Below are 18750 nucleotides of genomic sequence, written 5' to 3' on the forward strand. Positions count from 1 at the left end.
CTCTGCTTTTAGACTCTTTGGCCCGTTTTTCTGCGCTAGAAATGCACACTCTCTCCGCTTTTAGACTCTTTGGCCCGTTTTTCTGCACTAGAAATGCGCACCCTCTCCACTTTTAAACTCTTTTGCTCCGTTTTTCTGTGCTAGAAATGCGCACCCTCTCCGCTTTTAGACTCTTTGGCCCGTTTTTCTGCACTAGAAATGCGCACCCTCTCCGCTTTTAAACTCTTTTGCTCCGTTTTTCTGCGCTAGAAATGCACACTCTCTCCGCTTTTAGACTCTTTGGCCCGTTTTTCTGCACTAGAAATGCACACCCTCTCCTCTTTTAAACTCTTTTGCTCCATTTTTCTGCGCTAGAAATGCACACCCTCTCTGCTTTTAGACTCTTTGGCCCGTTTTTCTGCGCTAGAAATGCACACTCTCTCCGCTTTTAGACTCTTTGGCCCGTTTTTCTGCACTAGAAATGCGCACCCTCTCCACTTTTAAACTCTTTTGCTCCGTTTTTCTGTGCTAGAAATGCGCACCCTCTCCGCTTTTAGACTCTTTGGCCCGTTTTTCTGCACTAGAAATGCGCACCCTCTCCGCTTTTAAACTCTTTTGCTCCGTTTTTCTGCGCTAGAAATGCACACTCTCTCCGCTTTTAGACTCTTTGGCCCGTTTTTCTGCACTAGAAATGCGCACCCTCTCCACTTTTAAACTCTTTTGCTCCGTTTTTCTGTGCTAGAAATGCGCACCCTCTCCGCTTTTAGACTCTTTGGCCCGTTTTTCTGCACTAGAAATGCGCACCCTCTCCGCTTTTAAACTCTTTTGCTCCGTTTTTCTGCGCTAGAAATGCACACTCTCTCCGCTTTTAGACTCTTTGGCCTGGTTTTCTGCACTAGAAGCACACCCTCTCCGCTTTTAAGTTTGGACACCCCTGCTCTATGTGATTAAAGTTCTATGTGAATAGATACTCAGTTTAAAGTGGAAGTATCCGGAGCTTACTCTGGCTGGATAGAGAGGCTCTAAAAATAGCCCTCCAACCAGAAATATGTAGCCAACAGTGTCTGTCTGTAGTTTATAGAATAAAACAACAATGTTCATTTTACTCAAACATACATCTAAATAGCAAAAGCAGAGAAACTGATTCAGAAACTGAAGTGCTCTTAATTTTTTCCAGAGCTGTAAACTCCTTTTACATTGACTTCCACTGAAAGTTTAGAAGTTTTTTTTCTTTTTCTGTTAAATGTGCTGTTTTGGAGATACTTGTTTTTTCATTGGACAGTGATGATATAATGTGAGGAGTAAACACAAACTGTGCAGCAACAGTTTCAGAGCTTATATCTCTGACTTTACATCGACAAGTTGGAGCAGATAGGTGTTAGTGTCTAATAGAGTGAAGGACAGTGAGTGAACACAGTGTTTAAAAACTTCAGCAGCACTGCTGTGTCTGAACCGCATACTCAGATAATAGCTGGTCTGTTGGGTCATGACCATTGAAGAATGAACAGGGTAAAAGGAGGATATGAAAGTATCAAAGAAAACAGATACAGAACTACGGTCCTATAATTGAAGAACTACACAGTGCTCTGTTGAGCATCTCTGTTACAATGTACTTCAGGACAGTTATGTTCTTGTTCATGTCTTTTCTTGTTCTGTTCATTTCCTTCATGTCAGCTTAGAAGTCTTTCTGTTGGTTGTCTCATCCTGTGAGATTTCTGACGTGCACAGTTTGCTGGGACCTACAGGATGAGATGATAACTGGTGGGGTTATCTATTTAGTATGTGTGTGAAGAGGCCGTGGAAGAAATCGGCGTGTCCCTGCTCTCTGAGAGGGCGCTCAGACCTTGCACTGTGGGTTAAGGCTAAAACGTGCAGTCCTCCCCAGAGGGAATGACACCCAGATCTCACACCCTCAGCAGCCCCAGCCATTCAGCCCTCTGGAGGAAGCCTTAATTGGTTACTCAGAATAAATATTCATGAGAGTTTTTTTAAATCAATTCTGTACACGTCATTTTTCATTAGGTCAATATAAGGGCAGTTTAAATGAAGACAGTTTGCCCGAAATGGTTAAATCCGTCAGTCAGGCTCAGAATAGATAACCGGAGTGAAGTGGTAATAATCCACAAAGCGTTTATTTTTCCATCAGAACAATAATAGCATTCCTTTTCCAGGCAGAGATCCAGATTTAGGTCAGAGACTAAATTGTCTGGATGTTCATTTATAGGAACATTTATAGACTGTCTGAGTCCATTATTCGCATCTACAGTCAATTACACCATTAGAGACTAAAGACTAACCAATTTATTCTATTACTACTGAGGAATTTACATATAATGGACCATTTCCTCCAGAGAAGACCACTCCAGTTATATTATATAACTTCTAAATATATGTACAGTAGGGTTGCAACGGTATGAGATTTTCACGGTATGATAACCGTCTCAGAAAATACAGCGGTATCACGGTTATCACGGTATCACAGTTTGTTACATATATTATTAAACTGACCCTTAAAGAAATTACAACAAAGGTTTTTTGTTCAATTAACTATTTATTGTAGAAACCTGGAACAACTATATAGATAATGTCTCCTTAAAAAAAAATAAACTGTACACCATTAGGTGAAGGAAACCAGGTTTTTCCACTACTCTTAAGGTCATTAAGGGTGTATATAATTTTATATATAAATATATATATATATATATACACACACACACACACACGTGTCACACATTACATGTCCTCTAAGAAGTAAAGATCCTGTGTTTAAACTATTCAGTACAATTATTTAAGTTTAAATTATTTAATATCTGATAAACTGAGCCTGGGTCAGTGTCTGATCAACAACTGTTGTAAACGTCCGTTTTACTGCCAAGTTGGTATATAACCAGATAGAGGGGATTTATTTCTGAGTCTGGTTTTAACACATGAAAAACAGGCACGCCAGAATTTGAAAATTAACGCATGTAAATGAATGGCGTCTTTCACATCCAGTCCGGCAGCACCTTTACACGGACACGTGAATCCGTCGTAGCACGCACTTCACGCCTGTACCTGCGTGCCCAAATTTCGGATAACTCAGCGCTTTTGCTTTTGGGTTGTGCACGACTACAAAGAGATTTTATTTATGTTCAGATTAAAATTATAAACTAAACATACTTTGCGCTGCGCGGCGGGGTGGTGTTCTTGGAGATGGGGGAACAGGTTTGACGTATGTCCACCTTTAGCTGTGACTTTACGGCCACATTGATTACAAATCGGATAACCATCCTCGGGTGCGTTCGGCGGGTCTCTGAAATAGTCCCACACTGCTGATTTTAGTTTAGCCTTTTTTTAGGCGGACGGAGATTTGTTTAGTCTGATGCACTTTCTGCTGTTCTCACCGCTGTGTGCTGAGTAGCTGAAGCGGAGCAGAGTTGCGCATGCGCGGGTGAGTTTCTCCGCTGGATTGACTTTTACCGGTAATAAGCAAACACACACGGTATGATAACCGTGCATTTTAATACCATGGTATACCGTGAAACCGGTTACCGCTGCAACCCTAATGTACAGTATCCAACAAAAGTAAGTACACCTCTCACATTTACAAATATGTTTTTATACTTTTCCTAAAATACACTTGGATACACTGTTAAACTTTGAGTACCCAGTGTACAGCATGTATATCAGTATACACAGTATTTACTGTCCTCTCAAAATAACACAACACACAGCCATTAATGTCCAAATAACTGGCAACATAAGTCAATAAACCCCACAGTAAACAGTTATTATTAAGGGTTATTATTCTGTGTCACCATCATAAATATCTAGCACTGCCTTAAGCCTCTTGGGCTTGGAATTCACCAGAGCTGCACAGGTTGCTATTGGTATCCTTTCCCACTCCTCCATAATGACATCACCAAGTCAGTGGATAATTTCACAGTGTTCACTGTTCTTGTTCTTACTCACTTAAGGATGCCCAACAGGTGCTCAATTGGGATTAGGTGAGGATACAGAATTGGCCAGTCCATAAACTGTACCTTTAGCTTCCTCTACAAGGCAGTTGTCAAATTGGAGGTGTGTTTGGGGTCATTATGGTGCCCAGTTACTGAAGAGCCAGTGACCAATATGAAACAACTGTACACAAAACACCAAATTTAACAGCTCTACTTCCCAGTCTCACCTGGAACATTGTATTGAATCACATGGCAACAAGAAGGGACAAAGACACACTTTGAACATTACTCACTTGAGTTGCCAGCTACTTACACATTAATGACTGTGTGTTATTTTCAGAGGACAGTATATACACACTGCATATTAATTGCACACTGACTACTCTAAGTTATAACCAAGTTTAATTTCTATAGTGTTTTCCCATGAAAAGATATAAAATACAATATTTGCAGAAATTTGAGGGGTGTATTTTGCTTTATTTGGATACTGTAAATGTCTCTCTTTTTATTCTAATCTCAGTCTGTCTTAAAATACACATTTAGAAGTTCACATGCCAAAAGGGGGACTTTGACATGATGCTAAAAACAGAGGGCACTTAGGGATGGTGTAGCTTTGGGTGAGCATCTGCTTCATTGCTATGAAAACCTGAGGCCCTCGAAAGCCATTTTTGGATAAGGAATGGTGACTCCTGCCCTAGAAACAGAGAGAAGGATGTGAAGAAAGAGCCTTTATAATTATATCCCAGCTTAGATAACCAGTCTGAGAGAGCAAGGTCAGCTCTGCTGAAGCATCCCTGGAGCAGACAGGCTTGAGTGCCTTTTTCAAGGGCTTGGTGGGCCTAGGTATCCAACCCACAACCTTGTGAGCATTGCAATAGCCCAGCTTTCTAACCACGGCCCCACAGTTCCTGGAAACCACTTGTATAGACTTTGCTATATGAACATTTACAGGATAAATACAATATATTATATATATATTTTTTGGAATGGGATAAAACAACTAAATAATTAGATTCCAGCAGGCAATGTCTACAAGTGATGTGATGTGTGTGTGTGTGTGTGTGTGTGTGTTTATGTATATATATATATATATACACACATCATATATATATATATATATATATATATATATATATATATATATATATATATATATATATATATATATATATATATATATATATATAAGGACAGATTGATAAGGATTTCTACATTTCTCCCTCTGCAGTTCTCAATATCATTAACCTACTGAAGAAATGAGGATAAATTTTAAAATGTGAAGGACAGGATGTAAGCCTAAGCTGAACACTCTATCAAAGACCCGTCATTTAACAATAGCTGACAGAACCACGTGGGCCACAAAGGATTACTCTGGCAAACCAATACAACCAGTTATATTCAGAAAAATAAGAATCAAACAAAGACGAAAACCATACTCTTCATACACCTCACTTGTGCTGGGCACAACAAACACACAAAGTGCTAGTTAATATATTTGTATTTGTGTGTATATATATATATATATATATATATATATATATATATATATATATATATATATATATATATATATATATATATATGTATTTGTGCATGGTAAACTACATGATGAAGCTTTTACAACAACAAATTCATCAACACACACATCAAACCTTAATCATCAGTTACTAAGAGTCATAACTCAACAACCTTACAGCAGTAAATACAGCAATAACTGCATATATATATATATATATATATATATATATATATATATATATATATATATATATATATATATATATATATATATATATAAAAATATAATATATAAATATATATATTTTTTTAATATTAAAAACATTTAAAACACTTTTTGTAAGATGTGATATATATTTATACACACACATCTTACAAAAAGTGTTTTAAATGTTTTTAATATTTTATAATAGTTTTAATGTAATGGGGTTAATATTATATTTTTTTCCTCAATTTATATATATATATATATATATATATATATATATATATATATATATATATATATATATATATATGTGTGTAAAACCAATGTATATCTGACAACCTAAAGATTTTTTGATACTTCTAATTTGCAGCATCCTGCGTGATCATATGATTCACACCTCTGTTCCAGACATATTCCTGCTTGTTTCACTTCCTCCTTTAAAAGAACAGGACACTCTGACAACTCAGAATAGGAGATTATGTCATTCTTTTCTGTCATTTTTTTTATGATTAAACAGAAATAGCGAGATGTTACATCATATATGGATAATATTATAATGTTCTGTCCCACTCAAAAAGGGGTATGAAAAATGTCTCATCTTTCTATCCTCAATATGTGTCTTTATGTATGTTTTTGTCTTTTCCAATAAATGTGTTTCTAATTATAATGTCTGGGTGGCTCTACTCATGTAATTTTCATCGCCACTCAGTGTCCATTTCCCTCCACACTAACATATGTGAATTCAACATATTATACCATATAAAAAATAAATCATATATATATATATACACATACATATATACATATATATACATACATACATATATATATATATAAATACACATTTGTGGTGAGTATTTTGTATATGTTATGAAACTATATCTGCATATATCCAGAGGATGTATGTATGTAATAACAATATGACATTGCTTTATATGTAACATATATGGGAACACCATTCTTAATATATAGACATATATGTCATATATTGTATTTCTGTATGGGAACCAAAGACAAAAAAACATTCACCACAATTAATCAGCAACACATTTAATAGCCAGGGTCTCTCATTATATTGGGTTGTGTCTGAAATAGTACTAAAAAGCTTTTTGACCACATGATATAAAATTAGATGTATATGCTTACATTAAGCAGAAAAATCTGCCAATGGGGTAAGCAAATTTATCTTAGTAAGATTTTTCCAATGTTTCAAAAAGAGTGATGTAAAACTGGTGATTTTTTTTTCTTATTTTTAGTTTAAATTATTTAAAATAAGGTTAAAATTCTAAGTGAGATTGATTAAGATCATTATTTTTAAAATACGCAAAATAATCTTACCTCTACAATGCTTAGTAAAACAAAAATAAGATCTATTGCCTTGAAATTATATTATGTTACTAGCTAAGATTTAAGTTTTTGCCGTGTAACTAAGAAAAACCAAACCAACCAAATCTTGTCATATCTTTGAGTTATGCATACAACCTTTACTGTCTTTACTGAAGAAGCTTTTATTTAGCAGAATGTTTAGCATACTGTTTTGTATCTGCACATGATTTATTCTCTTCACTCAGTCATGGCCTGGTGTGCCTGCACCCAATTACTCAAGCCCTTTGGTTATTTTGGTCGTTTATTTTTATAGCTCTGACAAGAGCACCCCTCATCACCGAGCAGGGGGGTGTGTTGGTGGGATGTATCGGGCTGTGAGAGTGAACGTCCGCCCCTCAGCGACTCGGTGACGCAGCGGCTGTCGCTGGAAGCAGAAGCGGGTCAAGGCCACAGGTGGCCCCGCGTTCAATTGTTTTCAACAGGCACAGTTTCTCCCCGTAAGAGCGCTCAGAAATGATTAAAAATTAACCTGAGCTATGAAAAAAAACAGGCAAAGACACGGGAAGGGGGAGGGGGGGAAACAGTGGATGTCTAAACAGTACCGCCCGCCTTTGACTGTCTCCTTGCCAACGGCATTTTCTAAAGAGCCGATTTCCATATTTGCCTACGAAATGAGTAAAAGCAGAAAACAGCAGCAGTCATTAAACCACACTGCATGACCTGGCCACTCGAAATTACAGCGCTGACCCTAAGACCTCACGCTAGTCGACCTGTGCAACAACGTTGGAAGGTGTAATCCAGCCTAAAACACAGGGTCTTGTTATGTAATTATGTTTACTGCACTACACATGACGATCTATGATTAGTAAGGTCATAATCAAAATGCAGTGCCTTTTGGCCCTCAAACTTAAAATACATAAGTTTTTTTTTTATTTCATAAATTATTTTCCCAGCCTAATCCCCTCTTATTTACATGAACAGCTGCACCACAGGGTGGACGAAAATAGCAAAAATTGGCATTTGATGAAAACATGGTTGGCATAGAGTTGCAAAATCGCTGAATTGTTTATGGTGACCATGTTCTGTTTTAAAGATACTGATAGATTTTGATTTTCTAAACATATTTTCCTTCCCTCGATTTTTTACCACAGCCAAGTTTGGAAACAATATGAAAAATATTAAATAAAATGAATATTATTAACTACTAAACAAGACACTTATAATTACTAAAGCACGTTCTACAGTTCATTTTAAATAAAACAGTGTGAAGACTGTGATGTCCCTGATGTCAAATGGGCTATCGTAAAATAACTTTTATTCTGTGTTAATAATGTAGTTTCAAGTCTTAAGTATTATTTTACCATAAACGAAAGGATATAAACACAATTAAGTAAAACTAGTCTACCCCTAATGAGCATTAAACAAGTAACTTTTAAAGGGCTCACCACTTCACAGGATGTCCATTTCACAGTCTTTTATAGTCATATATGAAGGTGCAGTTCATCAGTACAGTGTTTCTGTTGAAGTTCCAGTCTGAAGCTCCAGTAGGTTGAAAGGAAACAGTAGAGTCTCTAGAGTCCTCCAAAAGTGAGGCAGAAAATTAAGATTTGGACAAAACCATGATGGAATTCAGCCCAAGTCCAGTAGGAAACTAAAACTCTTCTGAAAGAAGAAACAGAAGCAGGTATAAACGCATGATACAATTATACACTTGAGTATCAAATATTTTATCAAATATACTCAAACAGACAAACATATTACTTACATTAAACCAAGCTACAACTGTTACCCAAACAAAGGCCTCAAGAACATGACAGAAGGGCTCAACAAGCTCAATATGCCAAACATGCCTAACATAAACATTCCCTCCAATTCTGCCTTCTTCTCCCTTCAGAAACCTTCAGGGGTTTACGCTGCCCCCTAGCTACTGGGAAAGGAACCTTTCAGAAATCTATAATGATTTTTAGTCACAGTTTTATTGCAGGGGTGTCCAAACTTTTTTTGTTGGGGGCCAGAAGGAGAAATATATTTGAGGTCACGGGCCACAGACTCTGTAATAAAAAAAATAATGAAATACACCACTTTAAATAATACTTTATTTCATTTACACACATTTTACTTGACTTACTGTCTTTATCTTTGACAGTGTTGTGTAAACTAACTTAACTCCTTAATTGCGGCAACTTTTAGACTCTTGGGCCTGTTTTTCTGCGCTAGAAATGCGCACCCTCTCCACTTTTAGACTCTTTGGCCCGTTTTTCTGCGCTAGAAATGCGCACCCTCTCCGCTTTTAGACTCTTTGGCCCGTTGTTCTCCGCTAGAAATGCGCACCCTCTCCACTTTTAGACTCTTTTGCCCCGATTTTCTAGACTAGAAATGCGCACCCTCTCCGCTTTTAGACTCTTTGGCCCGTTGTTCTCCGCTAGAAATGCACACCCTCTCCACTTTTAGACTCTTTTGCCCCGATTTTCTAGGCTAGAAATGCGCACCCTCTCCGCTTTTAGACTCTTTGGCCGTTTTTCTGCGCTAGAAATGTGTACCCTCTCCGCTTTTAGACTCTTTTGCCTCGTTTTTCTGCGCTAGAAATGTGCACACTCTCCGCTTTTAGACAGTTTTGCCCCGATTTTCTAGGCTAGAAATGCGCACCCTCTCCGCTTTTAGACTCTTTGGTCCGTTTTTCTGCGCTAGAAATGCGCACCCTTTCCGACTCTTTGGCCCGTTTCTGACACCTAGCTTTCAAACTTTGAATCCACATTATTAAAACCTGTTTAACAGCGGGCCAACTTTCATTCTATTTCTAAAATACCTCGCGGGCCGCTCCAAAAAAGGAAACGGGCCGCAAATGGCCCGCGGGCCGTAGTTTGGACACCCCTGTTTTAATGCATCTTGGCATGTTCTCCACCTGTCTTTCACACTGCTTTTGAGTGACCTAATGTCACTCCTGGCAGAAAAATGTAATGGTGACTGGACTCACCATATAACATAGTTAAATAACTGTCAAACCTGTTCTGGTAAACTTTAACTAAGTCTTTTTCCAAAACAATATTTTAGAAATCTTTTTAAAATGGTTTATAATTTTCTTAACTGGAATGCCATTAACTCAAGTGTGATGTCATTTTCAGCTCTGACGTCCAACTTTCAAGATAAATGTAATGCACTTTGTGTTTCACAGTGGATGCGACAAACAAACTGCTCATAGATTGTTTAGCCTATTTACAACCCTGATAGATTTACAAACTGCTCATGAAAATGAAGATGCATTTATTGGCTGGTTTACTACATTATTTACTGAGTAATTTCTTCTCTTTTTGTCTTCTCAGATAATTTGAATGATTTGTTGTTAGCAAGCTGAATAGATTGTGGCCTGGTTAGCTTTTAGCCTTGCCCACACTTACCACACTTCCCGGGTTTGGTTTTTCTCGGGTCATGCTGTTAAAAAATGTGTTTTTTGTGCGTTTGGCTCCAGTTTGCTTTAGCTTTTGAGAAAGCACATGATAAAGAGAAGAGATGGTGAAAGATTGAAATGGCTTGCTTTTAGCCTTGTGTGAATCCTCATTTGCTTCCCAAGCTTTTCACTCTTTTAGTGCTTTTCCACTAAGAACTCTGGTCCTTGAACCAGTTCCATACGGACTTATAAGAACCGTGGTGCTTTTCAGCAAACCAGCCCATGTTTCCACCAGATTTAGTGGAACCATCAAATGTTACATCATGCGTCATCAACAGAGGGCGTTGCTCAGTGGCAATGAACAGAAGCGGTCATGGTTCAAGCTAAGGAACCTAATATTCTTTAGTTCTGGCTGCAAACGAAAGTTTCTGGTTCTGGAACCTACTATTGTTGGTGAAAACGTGCTAAAAGGTTCAAAATGAAGTTTGGTTCCGGTTTCACATTGGTTGAATAGTGCTATTGTGGACATTGGCACATGAAAAAATGGTTTACAAGGTGAGTCTTCCTATAACCAGCAACTAGATATTACTTCAGGTTAAAAAGAAAGTATCAGCAACACCATATTCTTCTGAAGTCTGTATGGATTTTTCTAGCTTTGTCCTGTTTTGACTAGAGGTACATTTTAATTTAGTATAGTTTTGACTTTTTTGGAATATCTGTTTTTTTTTTCAGCTCTGATTTCAGGCCCGTAGCCAGCATTGTGATGGGGGGGATCTTTTTCCCCCAAAAGTGGACTTCATTTGGCTCTCTACTCCAATGCCCCCTAAATACACGAGCACACTTCAAACCTTTTAATTTAGACATATTTTATTTATTATAAGTTTGTTGTGAATCTGTTGTTGCTGTCCTTATTTGTTTGTCTGTTGCTCCCCACTGTTAACATACATTTGATATAAATGTAAGTATTACTCAACTACCTACATCTGTGATGTGACTTCATTGTCTGTCTCTGTTGCTCACCTCAGTTGTCTGTTGCTTTGTTCCATTTTCTCTGTTGCTGCCCTCCATTGTCTGTCTCTGATGTTGCTGTCCTTTATTGTCTATCTCTCTACTATTGACATAAATAGATAAGAATTACTTCATGAGGTACACTATCGGTATGGTCACTTAAACATGAATTAATAATAATATAAATTGAAGTGTTCTGTCTTATTCAAATCTTCCTACAACTGTGCTGGGACTTCGTTGTGGGGGAAGCGCTGGAGGGGGTTGGGTAACGTTAAACACAGAGCGAAACACAAGCAGATTTAAACTCTAAACACAGTTCCGTAATCCCGAGAGGCAGACGGTTCGAATGGTGTATAACATGTCCGTATTCGATCAAATATGGACGTACGAAAAACGCAAATATGAAAATAATATTTCATAACTTTCATAAACTAGGCATATTTCGCCATAAATGTTTATTTTCTGAAAGGAGATACGGCTAAATAGGCTAGATAACTGAAAAGCTTTAAAATGGCATATTGGGTGTCTATATTGAACCTATAAGTATTCATAAACACAGCCAGATATTAAATGTGATATTTTTCTGGCCCGCCGGCGGGCCAGGGCGTGTTAAGAGATTAACCCCCTTTTTACACCTCTATACTGTATTTTATATATGGCCTTAGGAGCAACAGGCATGTTGAGAGTAAAATACACCCTAGCTTGATCGTCAGCATTGCAGAGTGAGTGACTGAATGTTATTGTCACTTAACCTACATTTCTTAAAAATCATCCAAAATCCAGACTTTGGAGTTATCGCAATAATAACAGTAATAATCCGGTGTTACATGTACAATATACTAAGCCGAGCCCGGCACTTTTAACGCAGGGGAGTTGTAAAGAAATAGAAGCCCTGCACTCAGCAGCTTACCGATTTTGGGCCTTTTTTTGAACAGGTCACCAATGTTTTGGGACAATGTTGCCGCCGATTTCTTCCGTTTTCGCTCCTTGTCTTCTTTTTTACCCATTTTCTCAAGTAACTTTCCCCTGATTCTTATTCTTTCCACAAGCTAAGAACAGAAATGGGGGAATTACCGCCACCTACTGGATTGGTGTAAAACAGTCTGAACAAAATGTGTAAAGAGAAACAATTTTTCTTACTCGTCACTACTCTGGAGGCAGGCGGGGGATTGGGGTGGCTGAGGGGGGGTTGGGGGGGATGGGGGGGGGGGGGGATGGGGGGATATCCCCCCTGGCTACGGGCCTGGATTTGATTATGCTAAATACCATCTCAAATGTAAAGTGACCATATTACTGCTTACACATAATGTGTTTTTTCCTTCAAGGTGTGAACGCTATATTGTATCCAGTATCAGCAAAGTACCTTTCCACACTCTCTCATGCTTCTATTTTCAGCAACAATGTAATGCTTATACTGTAATACTTGTGTATAAATCTACAACTGTAACTTCTCTTGAAGGTCTGCAATTTCGTAAATGTGATGAAAACGTGTCATTCTGATTTGTCTTTCTGTATCACAGTGAAATCCAGTTGTGCCCTCAAACCTTCTGCTTCTGCTTCAGAACATTCATTGATTGTGGCTCGAGGCAATGTCCCCCGTCACTGTAAAGCTCAGTTAGGGTAAAACTCCAGCTGAAATGTCCTTGAACATCTCTGTGTTTGGCTGCATATTTAGATGTTTGTGATGTGAACACATTCCTAAAGCTTCTGTTTGCTGTTTGGTATTCTGACTACAGTGTCTTTCCATCTTGTCCTCAGAAATTAGCCTCATCAGAATTTTGTTCTGGGCTACTGTTTATTTACTCATTTAAAATGTGAATATCTTGTCTTTTTGCCATGAGAAAGAATGAATAAATTGAACAAGCAGTTTAATGAATAATGTAAGAAGTCAGCAGATACAGAAATACTTTAAACAAAATAAAGAACTGTGTCAATAAATTTGAAAATTCTAATCAAGAAAAATAATTGAGCAAATGATTGCTTAGGAAAGATCTATCTTCTATCTGGATTCCTCATCAAACGGCAGAAGGCATTGATTCTATTTTATAGATTTTTTTTTTCAAGTTTTTCAAATAAATAGATTTTTTTAACAATAAGTATTAGTATCTTTATCAGTATACTTCATCAGCTACTATTATCTGGAGATGTACTAGTCTAAGAAAAAGTTAATTAAAAAAGAAGTGAAAGAGCATCTTCAATTATACTAAGCGCTGCCACTATGATCGGGAGATCGCTGGTGTGAATTCCATTAATGTAGCTCGCCATCCGCTGCCGGAGCCTTGAGAGAGCACAATTGGTCTTGCTCTCTCTCTGTGTGGGTAGGTTGTGCTCTCCCTCATCACTACAAAGGGTGATGTCTATCAGCACAAGGCATCTGTGAGCTGATGTATCAGAACCGAGTCGCTGCGCTGTCCTCCAAGTGCACTGTGATGCTTCTCAGCAATGCTGCATGAGAAGGAATTTGAAAAGAGGCGGTGACTGATTTCACATGTGTCAGAGGAGGCATGTGCTAGTCCTCACTAGTAATAGGGGGATTCCTAATGAGTGGGCTGGGTAAATGGCCTTTTAAATTGGGAAGAAAATGAACTAAAAAGATAAAAAATTCAATATGTGACAATGTGTGATTATCATTAATAACTGACTGTTCATGACAACTAATCTGATGTCAATAGAAAAATAATTAATATATTACTACATCGGCTTGTAGAGACACCTTAACCAGTTGTAAGTGTGTGTGTGTGTGTATAGTGTGTATTAACTGTTAATGAGACTATGTAACTGAGTGTAGTTACATAAGGCCACTAACGTCACTGTCATTTTTAGACAGACAGGCCCAGACCCTCTTTCCATCCCTCTACTGTGTACCTGTGAACTCCCCAGAGTAGTGAACCTGTGAACACACACCCGTCTGCCCTAAGGCCCACAATCCCCCGCTGTGTTCCAGTTTACTCTGTATTCTGAACTACGTCCTGATTCTGAACGTATCCTCTGAAGTGCTGCTTTAGTTCAGTGTGTTAACGATGTTTAGCACAATAGGAGCAGTAAATGCTGCTCACCACGCTGATAGAACCTCAGCAACAGGCACTTTATCTCAGCAGGCGCTGAATGGTAAATGAATAGGCGGCTGAGACTGCCTCCTACATACATCTCGATCTGTCTGACTCAACGCGTGAATAGATAAAGATGATATGTTGACAGGGGCCGGGGGCAAGTCTGGCAGTGTCATGACTACATGGCACGTACAGAACTGTGATCTATTGAAATTCATTTGCAGTTATTGTCTTTAGACGTTACAGTGATGACTAGCAATTAAAATACAAATACAACATGCCATTTAATGTTGATTATTCATACTTGGCACATTTTGTTACAATTTATTTAAATCATTTTTTAAAAACATATTATACCTCCTTTTACACAAGTTAGAATACAGTAGGTCTATGGGTTATACAAATCATGTTCCTGATGTTCTTTCCACAAAATCACTCTTCCATAAAGTGATCTCATTAGCTCTATTGTTGCCAGTTTCAGCCCTTTCAGAATGAGCCATTTAAGGGCTCTGTCACTTTTATGCAAATAGGCCGTTGCTGGCCATGCAATGTACATCCAAATGGCTCACAAAAGCAAATGATGCCTGATGCCTAATTCTTTTAACTGATTCACAAACAAACAGATGGATGGATTTTTTTCGAGCTTGGACTGTTAGAGCTTGGAGTGTGGCAGTGGAGATCCAAGATCTATGGTCTTTGGTACAAAACTTGTAATTTTCCAAAATCAATAAGTGGTCAAAATGACTCATTCAGGCTTCTAAAAACATTCTTACGTACATAAGAACTTTTGTCAGAATCTAGAAAGCTTTGAGAAAAGAACACAGTACAAGCTGTTAAAAGCATGGTGGTGGTAGGGTCACCCCCCAAGGTAATTTTTCCCCGTCCTTTTTTTTTTTTTTTTAGCTCAGTTTACAAATAATAAGCATGAAATTGAACGTGAGCCTGAACGTTGTACACTCTGGAACAACTGGACAAGCCATAGCTGGTTTATGGAGAGTATACCCATTTCCTATCTCTGAAACTGCCAACTTCTGGCAGGAACCCAAGAGTGAGTCCAAAATAAACAGTGGTGGATGGAGCTAAACAGCTAAAAACACACATTAAAAATAGTACCTATCCACTTGACCAGAAATGTCCTATATTTTGCTAAAAAAAAAAAAAAAAAAAAAAGATTATCAATATATGTACATTTTTCTACACTAAGCGCATTTTATGCAGTAAGGCGCTGCATCAATGCTACTGTAAGCTAATGCTGGAGTTACAAACAGAGTTTTAAAAGGTTTATATTTGAAGTTTCAAAGCTTTATAGGATAGGAATTATATAGGAATTGTATATGAATTAGTGCAGTATATGATAATATACTTATTTTGATAGTAGAAATGATTTGGGCTGGTGATGGATGGGGAAAAAGGGGTTCTATTGAAAGCTTATTCTATTCTGTTCTATTGCAGCTTATTTGTTAGGGAAAAACCCAAATGAGTGTGAACTAGTTCATTTAAAATGTGAACTGGAACAAAACTGCACTTGTCACTTTGCCAAACATTCACACAAAGCAATCCAGACTGTTCTCATACAGAGTTCTCCAATGGTGGAACAAACTACCTTCTACTACCAGATCAGGAGAATCTCTCACTATCTTTAATAAACTCCTGAAGACAGAGCTCTTCAAAGAGCACTTACTCTCCTAACACCTCTAACACACTACCTTCTACTACCAGATCAGGAGAATCTCTCACTATCTTTAATAAACTCCTGAAGACAGAGCTCTTCAAAGAGCACTTACTCTCCTAACACCTCTAACACACTACCTTCTTCTAACCTCATTTCCTTCTTCCCCTTCTTTACTCCTCTATCACATTATTTCTCTTCGACCTCCTTTAGGCCCTGTCTAAAAATGTTTTACCTTTAACTTCTATTACTTTTGTACTTCACTATTGTAAGTCGCTTTGGACAAAAGCGTCTGCCAAATGTAATGTAATGTAATGTAATGTAATGTAATGTAATGTAACTCGTGAGCCGAGAGATCCAGCACTGTGAAATACATGGGAGAAAAGTCCTGGTGGATTTGTACAGTAAGGGTTAAAGTGAAAGCAGGAGCAGGTATTCTGTGACCTACTGCTAATAATAGCCGTGGTTACATAAGATAAACAGCAGTCTAAGTAAAACTATCTTTATGCATGTGGTTGAAATATTTATTACAGGGTCAGGGTGATGACCTGAACTAACACAGTTTTAGAATTACTGAAATTACTTACAGGTCCCTGACTACTACATTTCCATGCTCTGTCTTATCACCCTTTTCCTTCCTTTCACTCTGTCTGGTCAGTGCTCCTGGACAGAGCACGGTTCCTCACGGTGAAGTCCATCTTGTGAGATTATTTTCATTTTCATCCCATCCCATCATCATCATCTCTGCCAGGTCTTTCATTATCAGCACCTCCCTCGCACTCAAACACTGTCACACAGAGTCCTCAAGGTAGCTCCCATTTTTTGCACTGGTTGTGGTGAAAGATGCTCCCCTCCTTCTCCTCCTCCTCCTCCTCCTCCTCCTACACAAGTCAATTGTCCTGTTCCGAGGCAAGACTCGCAGCTGTCCGAGCGCATCAGGCTTTCCGGCATGGATGTGTCTCTTCATGGACCCTTGTCACTGCTTGTCCAGCTGTCCATCTGCAACCTTAGAATACACTGATTCCTTAACCCCTTGTTGCTGGAGAAGGGCTGTGGGTTGTATGAAGAACCCATATCAAGATTAATTTCTTAACCCTTGTGTGGTGTTCATATTTTTGTTACTCGTTTACTTTGTTACTCGTGTTTAATTCAGCAAAATTAAGCAATATTACATTAAAATGCTTTACACATGATTGCTTCACCTAAATTGCAAGCAATATAAACAGCTTACATGGTTAATATTTGCCCTTTACCTTTCTTATGTTACATTTCTTTCAAAAAGTGCTACTCTTTTTTATTAGTTTTTTTAATAAAATGTAAAAGAAAATTAATTAAACTCAAGATATGAGTAGAAAATTTGTTTAGTTTCAAATTTACAAATGAAGCAATGTTTATTAGCCCTTGGCCAAACATACTGTATGTAATATAAATGTGTGTGTGTGTGTGGGGGGGGGATGTACAGTGTGTGTTTATTGAAAATGTGTTTTGATATATGTTTTTCACAAAAAATGAGCCAATGCCAATGAGTTTGAGTTAAAAAAAAAATATATTTTTTAGTATCATTTGATGAAAAATGAAAACAGAAAAGGGTTAAAATTAATTTTAACATATTTTGTATCCAATTTACGACCTAATTTAAAGACTAATCACCCAATCCCTATTTATATATTTATTTATTTTTGAGAGATAGCATATTCAATTACATGTACATTTAATGTACATTCTATGTATAACAGTGGTTATTAACCTCTTGTCCTGCAATGGAACTGCTTAAGGGGCATTAGCCAAAAAAAAATCTGTTCTTTTTTTCTGTTTCCAGCAAAACTATGTCTTAAGTTAGCACTGTAACTAACAAGTTATTGTGTTACACTAAACTGTTTTTTTGTGCATCCAAACCCCATAGAAACATATCCGTGGTTAATCACTGGACAGACAAATAGACAGAAGTGCTAATAAACTGTATAATACTACTGCCGATGTGCAATGCAGCCAATCTAGGGCTAGAGTGGTACTTTAGCAATGTTGGATGCTAACGCTGCATTAGCGGTGTTGTATGAGACCAGTATATGTGTCCGCTAGCACTTTTCTTCAACACATGTTGCCATGCCGGATCTCTCAGCTCGCCATGTGTGGGTGTGTCCATGTAATTTTTTTTATTATTTAAATGAAGCAACAGAAGTAGGTAATCATAATTATAAGATTTGTCATTTTTAATCAACCTTAGTGTAATCTATAATTTTTTAAAATCCATTATTCTGCATTTTCAGCTTCTTTTCTGTGGTTGAAAGGCAGCTCTTCTGTGTGTGTGAGGCTCGTATGTGTGGAAAGTTGAAGTCTGCTGTTCCCTCATTGGCTGGACGAAGCACAGGGGCTGGATTCGTTCGAATAAATTTGAGCACTGCTGGATGCAGGATGCACCGCAGCATGTGGCGTCTCCCTCCATTGAAAAAAAATAGGATGCATTGTGGCTTTAGTGCCAGTGGACATGTGTAATGCCATGTTACCAATATTTGATTAGCTTGGTCGCTGGCATGCTAACGCCGTGTTAGCGATGTTGGATGATGCCAGTAGCTGCATTAAAAACACAGTTCTTTATTTTGCATGAGAGCCATGAGACACTGTGTACAAAATGGCTTAATGGTCCTGATTAAGCAACACAGTAAATGGAA

At 37.9% G+C, this 18750-nt stretch overlaps 1 long non-coding RNA gene across 2 annotated transcripts; it reads right to left on the reverse strand.

Moving 5' to 3' along the window:
• Window positions 1–6488: 6488 nt before the first annotated feature.
• LOC125782256 (uncharacterized) lies at window positions 6489–16996 on the reverse strand. 2 transcript variants are annotated; one of them, XR_007424871.1, is made up of 3 exons: window positions 16669–16996; window positions 11375–11465; window positions 6489–8631 (listed from the first exon to the last, which is right to left on the reverse strand). It is a non-coding gene; the product is annotated as an uncharacterized LOC125782256 (long non-coding RNA). The 2 variants fall into 2 exon arrangements; XR_007424870.1 differs by lacking the exon at window positions 16669–16996 and adding an exon at window positions 12273–12480.
• Window positions 16997–18750: the final 1754 nt, after the last annotated feature.

The sequence above is a fragment of the Astyanax mexicanus genome, chromosome 16 (genome assembly GCF_023375975.1).
Source record: "Astyanax mexicanus isolate ESR-SI-001 chromosome 16, AstMex3_surface, whole genome shotgun sequence".
Lineage (NCBI taxonomy): Eukaryota > Metazoa > Chordata > Actinopteri > Characiformes > Acestrorhamphidae > Astyanax > Astyanax mexicanus.